Raw genomic sequence first — 12,238 nt, 5'->3', positions numbered from 1 at the left:
GGAGTTTTCTCTATCCCTCTCATGCTAAACCATCAGACTAAAGGATTTGGAAGTATGGGTTTCAGCTCTCCCAGATGGTAGCTATAGAGGATGGTTCTGCATTTGAAGTAAGACACAACTTTGAACCAAATTGAAACTAGCCTAGCGCCTTACCCCAGTGTCTCTGGACCAGTGCCTACGATTGAGTACTGGAGGACAAGCAGAGTTCCAGTAACGTGTGGTGAACCCGGTAGCAGAGGAGGAGTGAGTTTTAATAGGGTGGTGTATGTATGAAAATATGTCAGATTGAGGAGGAAACATGGCTGTATGATGTCTGGTGAAGACATTGTGAGAGTGGTGTGAATGTGGTGACAAGTTATTATCGAAGTTGTTATCGGGTCTGAAGATATAGTAAGGTGCAGAAGACACTGTGTTGTATTTGTCTGTTGTATTTTGTGGGGGTTTATTATGAGAGGTCATTGATGGCCCCAATTTGAAATAGGGAACATTGTGAATGGTGTAGTGGTCCTTTTTGAGCAGAAGGGAGACTATACTGTTTCAGGTGATTCCCCCGCCGCTCGTGGTTTCATTGTGAGATTGCATTCTTGAGTGATTGAATCCTATAATTTCTTGTAGAGGAGCAAACAATAGTTGTTTGAAAGGGAACGCCTGTGTGCCAAGAAAATGTGAAAGAGCTGCTGTGAGGAGCGAGAGTGACGTCAGAGTGTCCAGTGCTGGGATAGGTTGGAATACTTGTTTGAAGTTGGGTTGTTGGTAGTGGTTCCCCAGAAATTACAATTTGAAAGTGGAAATATAATTGTGTATTGTCAATGAGAAAGAGAAAAATTAAGTGTTTTAAAGCAACCAGAGAGATGTTTAAAGGTAATGTGTATGTTTCGACTAGAACTGGGTAAGAGCACCCCTCAGCCCTGGAGGAGATCCCAGCTCACTATATGTCGATGAGTGTTTGGCTTGACACTATCATTTACCTTAAGAATTGTCATAAGATCACTGAGAAAGAGGGTGCATTGACATTTCCACGCTATGGCATGTTTAATTTGAGAATAATTGATCATTTGAGGGGAGTGTTGCATGCAATGGAGCCATTACTTAGACCAATGCAATTTGAAGATCTTGATGCATGTATGCATGTCACACATGCTACGCAGAAAGCTTGTTATCAGGGGAAGATGAAAAAAACTATGCATGCTTACCAAGATGCACAATTGGATGAGAAGCAAAAGAGACGTCGAGTAGATATGATTGAGGGAGTGAGATTGTACCTTGCATTAGTGACTGATGTAATCGGGAAAGGAATGGAAAAAATGACTAAATGAGAGGACAGTACCAGTGATGTGGGTGACAGGTTGTTGAACAAATTGTTGTCTGAACGTCCGCCTCCATATAGCCAGTCCTACCCTGAGAACGGGGAAACTTCAAATGCCCCTAGCAATCCTATTGGTGCTTCAGCTCCTGTGGCTCCCAGAGCAAATGTGCTAGGGATTATCTCGACAGGACGTCCCCAGTTGAGAGGAAAGAAATAGTGGGAAGCGTGTCTCAGTAGTCTCAGGACATTGTGATTTCAATCCTACCACAAGAGTTCTGGATGTTCTTATCCTCTTCGATGCTCATGACGGCTCCCGGCCGTCATGAGTCACGGTGGGCGTGTGCTGATGACGACCGGGAGCCGGCATGACCACCACCGCGATTGGAATGTTCAGCACTGCGGCGGAATTCGCGCCGCAGTGATGAGGTTATAGTACTGGTTATCATTGGCCCTATCATTTCCATATATGATCTGAATCCAAGGGGAACTGGGACCAAGGGATGCATGTAGTAACAGAGCGGGGACCCTCACAGGAAGGAGTAGAGAATTCTCATATAAGGTTTGTTCCCCTAACACTGATGAATGAGAGTACTCCTTGTGTGGTGACTACAGATTCCTTGGCAGTACTAATTGGGTCCAGAACAGTTAGGCCCCTTTCTGAGGTAACAGGGATAGATACACTTATGTGGGAGACACTTCCAAGTGTGAGGAATAGCACAACTCGAGAGACTGGGAACACACCGAAGTCACCTGAGAGACAAAGCCTATTTTATGTCTTAGACTCAGAGAAGTGGTTGGGAGAACGTATCAACACTAGAGAGAGCCAAAATACTGAACTGAGTAAGGGAACTATTAAGTCTGCCATATAAGTCGATTTGGTGGACGTGCTCTAGTTGAAGACTGAGTTAGACGCAATGAGACGTGGAATATTGGAGCTTTACCGAATAGACTCATACCAAACAAATACATTATTTTTCATGAGTAAAGATGTCACTAGGAGGGTGAGAGAGGTGCACACAAAGTTATCTGAATTAGCTAGTAAGTTTGAAGTTGACATGGAAAGGACCAAGGCATTGCAAAAGAATTATCAGCTTGCCTTTAGTGATCAAGACATAGAGAATTTGAGGGTGCCAGGAGGCAAAACACAGATTCATGAACTGATTTTATATATTTGTATCTGGTGTACTTTGGATAAGTGGGAAGAATGATGGGTAAAAAGGAAGACTTCAAAAGAGAAGGGAGCAAGAGGTGCCAAGTGGAGCAAATGTACATGTACCTTGGAGTAGATCTGGCCACTTTTACCAATGGCTTTCCAAGATTGAGAGTAAAACCTACAGAGTGGTAAAAACAGGTCGATCGTTTTGTTAAAATATATAAGGTTTTGTGGACTGATCTCAAAACACTGTTTGAAATCGTTGTTCTAAGTGATTTGTGGTCGGTGTGCACGATAGCTATAGAATGGGCAGATGGAGAGCCCAAAAGGGATCCAGTGACACATGGTCCATCACCCATAGAAAAGTGATTACATGGTTGAAGGCTAAGGTGGCCCTGCAGGATATTCATGGGTCAAAATTTCCATGACCACACAGGCACCTAAGGAGACTATTCACAAGTATTATGAGAGGTTGTTGCAGGCTTTTAAGGAGTATATTGGAATTCATGCACTTGAATCGAAGGATATGGGGCAGTTTGTGTCTAAATATGTGAGGTGGCTGTGAACTGAAATTAGCTCGATGATTTAACAGCATTTGATATGCTGACAGAACAAGTCCAAAAATTGTAGCAATGAAATTAATATGAGACATAAAAGGATGAAGGAAAAATGAATGGTAGTACAGATGAAGGCTGTTCAGAGAGGCGGTCAGGTTCAACCCTGTAGCAGAAATGCTGCTCCTACGACTGGACCTTACCAGCAAGGAGTTCCGGTGCAGCAGGGTGCAGGAATGCAGGGGCAAGGAAGAGGCAGTTACCTCCTAGTCCAGTAGACCCTAAGGGACCCATTAAGATTGGCGGGAGGACTTTAGTCCACCCGCCATCCTGGCGGTGCTAGGACTGGCCCCAGACATGTGGCGGTCCCGCACCACTGATTAGGATGCGACCGCCACCCTGGTGGTCAGATTCCAGCTGGGTTTTGATGATCCGCCCACCATCATAATCACCCCCTAAGACTAGAGCGGATGTGGCAACCTTAAAGATAAGCATTGGCATAGCAAATAAGTCTCACATTTGGAACCTTATAAGTGTTTAGCCAGAGCTATTGGTTTTGCCAATATCTTTAGGCTATGTTGTAGAGCAGTGTGGCTGCTGTGCAACATGTTGAAAAGTTATAATAAAGTGATATAAGCATTTTTTTAACCTTATATATAACCAAGCAGACATTATGCACAAATGAACAACCATATTAAACAAATAATTAACATATACAATGTCTTCTAGTTTTTCTGTCTTTGCAATATCGGCAACTTCTTCCTGCTGTTCTAATGCTTGTTTATTATATTTGGTTTTTTTTGTTATGGAGGGCATAAACAACAGGAGAGTGGAAGTTGGCAACTAGTATCTAAATTACAACACAAGCAGTAGAGGTACACTAGGGGAGAATCAACAGATGCCAGATTCCGAGGGCAGACGGAGGTGATGCTGTGGTGGTGGTGTGCTGGTGCGGAGGTGATGCTGAATGATACTCAGGTGGTGCTGAGTGATACTGAGGTGGTGGTGTGCTGGTGCGGAGCTGATGCTCAGGTAATGCTCAGTGCTACAGAGGTGCTGCTGAGTGATGCTGAGGTGGTGCTGAGCAATGGTAAAGTGGTGGTGCTGTGCTGGTGTTCAGGGAGTGCTAAGCTGGTGCTGAGTGATGCATTGGGTGGTGCTGTGCTGGTGCTAAGGTGGTACTGCACTGGACTGAGTGATGCTGGTGCTGCGATGGTGTTGTGGTGGTATCAAGGTCCTGCTGAGTGATTATCAGGTGGTGCTGCAGTGGTGCTGCTGTAGTGGTGCTGTGCAGGTGCTGAGTGATGCTGAGGTACTGCTGAGTCATGCTGATGTGGTGGTTCTGTACTGTTGCATAGGTATTACTGAGCTGGTGCTCAGGTGGTGCTGTGCTGATGCTGAAGTGGTGCTAAATCGGTGGTGAGTTTCTGCTGCGGTAGGGCTGCGCTGGTCCTGAGGTGGGGCTGCTCTGGTTGTGCTACACTGATGTGGAGGTGGTGCACAGTTCTCATGCGATTTACTGCACTATTTGCATTTAATCATCTATGACATTTCTTTTCTGAAATTGTATCTGCTTGCAGTGTCTCAAACCCTCTGAAGAAGATAAAGTGCAACACGTTGACAGCCAAAACAACTAAATAAACATACTTATAAACCAGATTTAAACACAACAGCACCATCATTTATTCTTTGTCAATACAATTTTAAAACTTAAAATAAGAGGAGCGAAGAGAAAGAGCTGCAACAAAGACAAGCAGGCACATGCATCAACCTTTTTCGCGAGCGGAAACGGTGCGATTCGCAAAAATCAGTCATTTGCACGCAGAAAAAGAGCTTCTGCGATGAATCTAACTGCAAGGCTCTCGCAATTTAAAAAAAATCGCAATTTATTGCAATTTAATAAATTGTGATTGCATTTAAGGAATCACAAATTGCGATTCCTTAAATGCACTGCATGATGAAATCGGAAATTGCAATTTCGCTAATAGGGGTCGCAAATTACCATCAAGTTGAACTTTTGGTAATTTACAAAAACTTTGAAAAATGCACTAAAGTGCATTTTCAAAGTTGTAGGTTACACACACATATGCCCTTGGGGCATGTGTGTGCGCAACATGTGTGCATGGTTCAATTTCAGGGGTGCAACAGGGTGTCCTTTTGACACCCCTGCACCCTTGAAATTGCATACGCAATTTGCGAGTACCTATTGGGTACTCGCAAGTAGCGCATGCAATTTCCTATTCTTTCTTATGGGCCACACATGACCAGCATCAACATCTTGGTCTCGGACATATCCTCTTGAAAAGTGCCCCAAAAGAGTGCCTCTCAAACGCAATAAGGTCAAACATATATTTCAACCCTATATATTAAGCACTCAAGATGGCTCTTGCAGAACAAACAAGATTACTGGGAGACTCCTTAAGGGAAACATAATATGTGTACACCCTAGACCATCTACTCTTTCTTATCCCTTCTCGTCTCTTCTGCTTTCCCCAGCAACAAGCCACTAGGAGATAGGTCAGACTGAACCGATAGCTACACTTTGTGGCAGGGAATATAAAGACAGAGGTAATTGAAGTAACAGAGACAACAAAGACAATTGTCAGATCGATTGAGGGTGATCAACATCTCATGACCTCCCTTCCGACCACATTTCAGCATAATTCATTCAATTAATAAACTGAGGCACAGCAAGGAATACATTGACCTTTTATAACACTTACATTGCCAATGAATCCATAGAGATTTGCTCATACAGCTGGGTCCAAACTAGGGTGGCGAAGGAAGCACACAAATGATGGATTATACCAGATCTTTGTGACTGGGGTGAATGTTTGCATTGTTCAGCATTCCATCCATCATTTTTGTTCCTTTTGCAATTCTTGCCCAAAGTGGGATGGGTATGACCAGACGTGAGTCCCCTGCTCACTGCACCACTGGATTCAAGCTAGCCTGGTTGCTGAAGGGTGATGACCCGAAACCGGTCCCAGGATGCTAGTTTCTGGTCCACGGAAGGACCTGGCTTGGCAGTTCAGGCTGGACTGTTGCCATAAGGAACAGGGTCAAGACTGATTTGTATGTGGCTGGGTCCAAACTGGGGTGGCGTGGTGAGCAAGGGAGAATGGATTAAACCCAGATCTCTGTGACTGGGGATCGATCAGCATTCCGTCCATCATTTGTTCATTTTGCGAAAGAAACTTAGGGCATATTTACAAATTTAAAGGAAGCCTGCCATAAGGGTCAGCTCAAAAGCTAGATTCTTTGAAATTAACACTTATAACAAAAGCCAAGTGAAACCAGTACTACCCCAAGGAAATAAACAAACTCAGCAAAGGGTGCAACAGAGATCTTAAAGCTGTCATCCCATTTGCACTCATCAAGAGCCAAAGAAAATTCAAATCAAAGCCTGTGATTGTGTTGCATCAGAGGTGCACAAGTACCTGCCTAACCTACACATCTCTTTCTTTTTCTAAATAGATCCTACGCAAGATGCAAGATAGGATGCAGAGCTTAATAACCACCAAATATTACTTACATAGGGATTCTCTATTCGAGTATAGAAACTTGGAACAAATTCAGACAGTTAATAAAGCAAATTCTACCTTTCACTCATACTAGGAAGAAATGTCACTGCTGGAAACCTGCCTCTCCCTTTACCTTCCGTCATTCCCCAATACTAAGATCAGACCAACAAAATAAACAGACTGCCAACTGCTAAAGCCATTCTTTTGCTTATGAAGTGTAAGTGGACGCAGTTGTTGGCTTCTTTTTTCCTATTTAAATTTTTTTTGTCATTTTAGCATAAAAAATTCCAACAGGAGATAATACACCATATTTCTTTTCAATGTATCAGAGATGTAACTACAGAAATGATAGCAGAGGGGAGGGGGACAAGGAGTGCCACTACTGTGCCATCAAAACAAGTCCGGTCAGTAAGTGGGTACTGTTAGACCTGGCATCATTGTCATGAGTATCTCCTCCATTTTTTTCTGTTTGCCTCCTCTGTTTACGATGTTTTTGCTGGAATATTGCTTTGGGCACTGTGCCACTGCTGATCAGTGCCACAGTGCAAGTGCTCCCTATGTAAAATTGATATTGATTGGATTCCATGTTTGGCTTATTTGGTTTACTGTCAGTCCCTAGTAGAGTGCACCAGGAGTGCCAGGGCTTGTAAATACAAATGCTGCTAGTGGGCTTGCAGCACGTGTTGTGCCACCCACAGAAGCAGCCTGGTAAAATATGTCTAAAGGTCTGCCATTGCTAGACCTACGTGCAGTCGGGTACTGTCACGCGGGCTGCGCAAGTACACCTACTTGCCAGTCCCTAAAACCTTCCCTTAACTTCATGTTAGTCACCCCTATGGTAGGCCCAAGGGCAGGGTGTATTGTAAGCATAAGGTAGGACAAGCCCTGATGTGTGTGGCATGTCCTAATAGTGAATAACAGCCATCTTCATTGTTCACTATTGTAAGGTTACCTGCTCTCTATCAGTTAGAATGGGCTGCCAGGATTATTAAACGGTATAATCGTAGCGGGCTCGGGGAGCATGGTACAACATCGAGTTTGGTATCCCTGAACTCAGAGTTTAATGACGCATCCGTTTGGGTGGATGGTTTTTGGACTCTGGGTTTGAAAATTGCACTTTTAGAAAGTGGCTTTTTTCCTGTCCAACTGTCTACCGGTCTCTGCTGGTTCTGGTGTGTGTGACAGGAGCTGGGTGGCTCCAGAGGTCTGAATGAGTCAGTGTGGGGTGAGTGAGGCATTTGCATTGAGAGTAGGGGAAGAGTAGCTCCTGATAGCCTGCCCTGCCTGACACAATGCTGGTCCACCTCCTGCCAGGCGACTGATGGCCTTGCCCCTGCCAGTGACAATGCTGGCTCCACCTCCTGCTGGGCGGCTGATGACCCTGCCCTGCACAGTGAATAGGCCAGGTGCCTCGGCCTGGCAACACCCACAACAAACCCAGGATGGGGGGAATTACCCTGCATGGACAAAGGGATCAAAGCAGAAAAGGGGTATAAGAGAAGGACCCCTGAAACAAAGATTTAGATCAATTCTGACAAGGAAACCTGAACCAAGGACAAGAAGCCTGCTGATCCAAGGACTTGCCTACCCCTTCTGCCAGTGTGCTGTTTGCTGGGGGGAATCCTGCAGTCACTTCTTTATTTTTGCCAAGGAACCAGGAGAGAGGAACTGAGTGTGTACTCTCAAGCTTTGCCAAGGAAATCTCCAAGGGCTGGAAGAGTGCCAGCCTCCTTTTGAAGTCACAGATCTAAAGGACTTCACCATTTGCTGAAACTGCTTGTTGCTGGAACCTGAAAGTCCAGCACCTCTGAAGAATCCAGCAATCCGGACGCCGCCGGACGCCGCCGAATCCAGCTCGACATCGTGAGTGCAGCTCCAGTGTCCCGCACCTTCGACGCCGGCCGCCGGGCACGATCGACGCTAGTAGCGAAGCTGCTACCGACCGCCTCGAGACCGAGCCCTCTCGGCGCCATAAGCGCTGCTCACTCTTGCAACATCAACATCGACATCGACGACGACGCCGTATCCTGCTTCGCCTCGTGAGCGCTGCTCCTGCCTGACATCTGTCGAAGCCGCTGCAGATCGCCCCGACTCCGAGGCCCGATCGACGCCAAAGACTCGACACTGGGACACCTCGATGCCGTAGATCATCTTTCCTCGTTTTCCAAGGTACTGTGTTGTGGGGGTCTGTTTCGACTCCGGGCTCGACATAGCGCTCCTCGCGGTCAACGCCGAACCTTTGGATTAACTTTGCCTCAACGTCGTGTGACTCCTGTGGGGGTTACATTGTTGCCAAGAACTGTGATTTAAAGAAGAAGAGTTGCTTTTGTTACTAAAGACTTTGTGCTATGAAGAAACTACACTTGAACTATTATTTTCCTTCCAAGAGTATTTATTAAGAGTGTGGTATATTTTTGTCGTTATTTGGTCTTGTGCTAAGCCTTATATAAACATCCATATTTTTATAATACTACTGTGTTGTGTCCATTTGTAGTGTATTCACTTTATTACTGTATGTGGTCATAAATGCTTAACGCACTGCCTCTGAGATAAGCCTGTCTGCTTTGCCAAGCTACCAATGGGGTGAGCAGGGGTTATCTGAGGTTGTGATCCCCTTGCCCTGACTAGAGGAGGTGGGTCCCTATTTGTTAGAAGTGTATACCTCTGCAAACTAGAGACAGCCGATTCTAACAGGTACCTAAAGCAACAATATAAAAGTTGTCTGGAAGAAATGTAAAGCAAACTTCCCATTACAAACTTACCCCAGTCATAGCATGTCCTGGCACTCAGCACACAAGAGGACATAATATCAGCAATCCAACACAAGCAGTATCTACACTAGATACAATCACCACTCTTTCTCAAGCTGGTGCTGTTGGCCATCATGGATGAATTTACCTTGCAGGGAGATACATGAAAACCATAGCTCAGAGAGTATTCTCCCTTCATGTGAGAGCTATAGATTTTTTGTCTCTGCCTGGGATGACCTTGACGTACATAGTGGTCCCTAGGAGATAAATCCAACATTGATGGTCTTACCTACGTAATTATGGCGGGGCAATTGTCACTTAGTCCTTAGACGTGACATCCATAATTCTTAATCATTTAGTGTGCAGCATTTTGCAGCTTAATTTAATTTACAAAGAAATACCGCACCCTATTTCTGAAAAGTGTAATGATGCTTTATCGTACAGCCAAACAATTATGGTTCCTTTCATCAAGAGCAAAGGGTCCAATTAACACATTTGTGTAACAGTGTGACCAGGAAAATGGCTGTCTACATGTACTGGAGTCCCTCCAGCCAACGATAAACACCTTTTCCTGCCCCTATAAATGTATCCATCAACCTGACACAGTGGTGTGTGCTAAGGAAACACATACCAACAAATAATTTGTTTGACCTCAGTGGTGCATTAGGCCTCTTGGAGATGAAGAAGGTAATGTGAGAATGGCAGGTCCAACTGAATTCGAATCAGAAAATATGGCACAACCAACAGTAAAACAGAAGAGCTGCACAAACCTGAAGGTGCTTTAAAGAGAAAGAGCTGTCGTTCGTGAGGAAGCTCGCACAGCAGTGAGACCTGAGAGCTGACTAGGTGCGACTGACTAGGTGCGGCACTGTCTGGGAGTCCAAGGTGGTACCACAGAGAGGCCTCCAAGGGCAGGGACTGCAAAGCACCTGCCAAGTGCGTTCTCAGCTGCAGTGGGCTTGAAACACTGCTTCAGAAACTAAGACACCGGGAAGACAGAAAATGAGATGAATGCACTGAGTGTAGGGCAGAATGGGACTACTAGTGGATTACACAGATCTGCATGGACGCTGGTGCTGGCCTGGAAGTGGTGCTAGTCCCTGCAGGTCACTGTAGCCACACACAAGGGCTTGACGTGTGTAGGAATTGGCCTAGTCTGGGGAAACAGAAAACGACAGCAGCGAGCCGGATGCAGCAGGGCGTCGACTCCTGGCACATCCAATCTCAGAAATGGGGAGGCCCCCGAACACCAGGTCACCCACTGGCTCAGCAAACCTAGTCCACAGCCTGCAGAGGCGAACGGTCACCAGGCAGTGCTCCAGACCTCAAGACCTTGCTGCACCCAAGCTCAAGGCTTCTCCAAAGTCTGATGGCTACTCCTTACATGAACAAAAGACCCAGGTTGGACTAGGGTCACAAATAGGCCCAGAATCCCCAAAAAAGTAACCTCCATTAGCAAATCAGATAGCTAAAGGAGCGTGAAAGGAAAACACACTAAAAGGTCTAGCATCGGCTGATTCGCATTGCCCCATCATGGAAAGAGAAAGAGGACAAGCAGGGCAATCAGAGTGGCCAAACCTCTCCGAATGTTTGCACAGAAGGATGTGACCAATCCGTTACCATGGGATGATGATTGTTTGAATGCATTCCTGGAGTATAGAGAGAGCCTCTGCTGTGTTCCAGCACTGGGAATGCCAAATTGCAATAAAGCCTTTTCGTTCTGAACATTTGATTTACACAATTATCGGGTTTAAAATATTGTGGGTCAGAAATATCGACATAAAAATTCTCATGGTCAAGAATATTGAATTTAGGTTCTGAAAGGGAATAAAAATAGAGAGATGAGAAGATAGATCAAAGACAGAAGTCTAGATCTATGAAGAAGTAAGAACAATAAATACATGAGGCCTAGCTGCAGCGACAGGAGTTGGAGAGACATAGAAGAAAGAATACACGTAAATAGAATTACGAACAGCCACTAATGCTTGGAGAAAAGAGTTTTTGGCCCTACGTCCGCAGATGAGACAATTGAATATCCGATATGGCATCCACTTATAACTCCAGAGAGACCAAGATATCAGCTAATGTGGATGATATCTTAATTTACATGTCAAATCCCCTTACTTCCCTTTTCCCTTTTGAAACATTCTATATATGTCCAATAGTTCCTTTATATTTACTAATCCTATATTGTACAATGCATTTACAACTGGTCTTACTCCGTTTCAATGTTTTCTATCCACTACGATTTGGTACAATAAATATCTCAAGTATAAAGGTAAATCATTCTATTACAAATATTGGAAGGAGAAGGGGATTATTTTTGTCCAACAATTAATTCACCAAAATTCTGTTATTTAATTTCTTGATTTGCAAGTACAATTTCATTTACCTGACTCTTGCATTACTGAATATATCGTAATCTCAAATGCCTTACAGACACATTTAGCCTCTTTTGACTTTCCAGCTGATACACCATCTCTTACCCCATTATATACTTTATTTCAGACTCACTGACCTAAAGCCGCTCTTGTATATAAACTACTGTTTTCACATATTGTCGAAAGACCTAAATCCCTTATTGAAAGTGTGTGGGAAACTGACTTGTCTGTTTCTTTCCTTATCATGACTTGGGACAAGTTATGGTCTAAATTATTTAAAGTTTCTGCCGCCGCATGTATAACCCAATCTATGTATTTTATTTATAATAAGGCTATTATTACTCCTGTTTGTACATCCAAGTTTTTCCCGCTTCTCCATTATGCTGGTCTTGTTCTAATGCTACTGGCACGTTGGGACATCAACTTTATGATTGTTCTAATGTATTAGTATTTTGGAAATCTGTTTGGGTTGTTTGCATGAAATTTTTTTATGTGATCTTCCATTATCGACATAAAATGTTTTTCTGTGTTCTTACTCCCCTGATGTTGATGACTCCTCCTCTATCTCCT

This window comes from Lissotriton helveticus, chromosome 7 (genome assembly GCF_964261635.1).
Source record: "Lissotriton helveticus chromosome 7, aLisHel1.1, whole genome shotgun sequence".
NCBI lineage: Eukaryota > Metazoa > Chordata > Amphibia > Caudata > Salamandridae > Lissotriton > Lissotriton helveticus.
Note: the sequence above shows the minus strand (reverse complement) of the source record.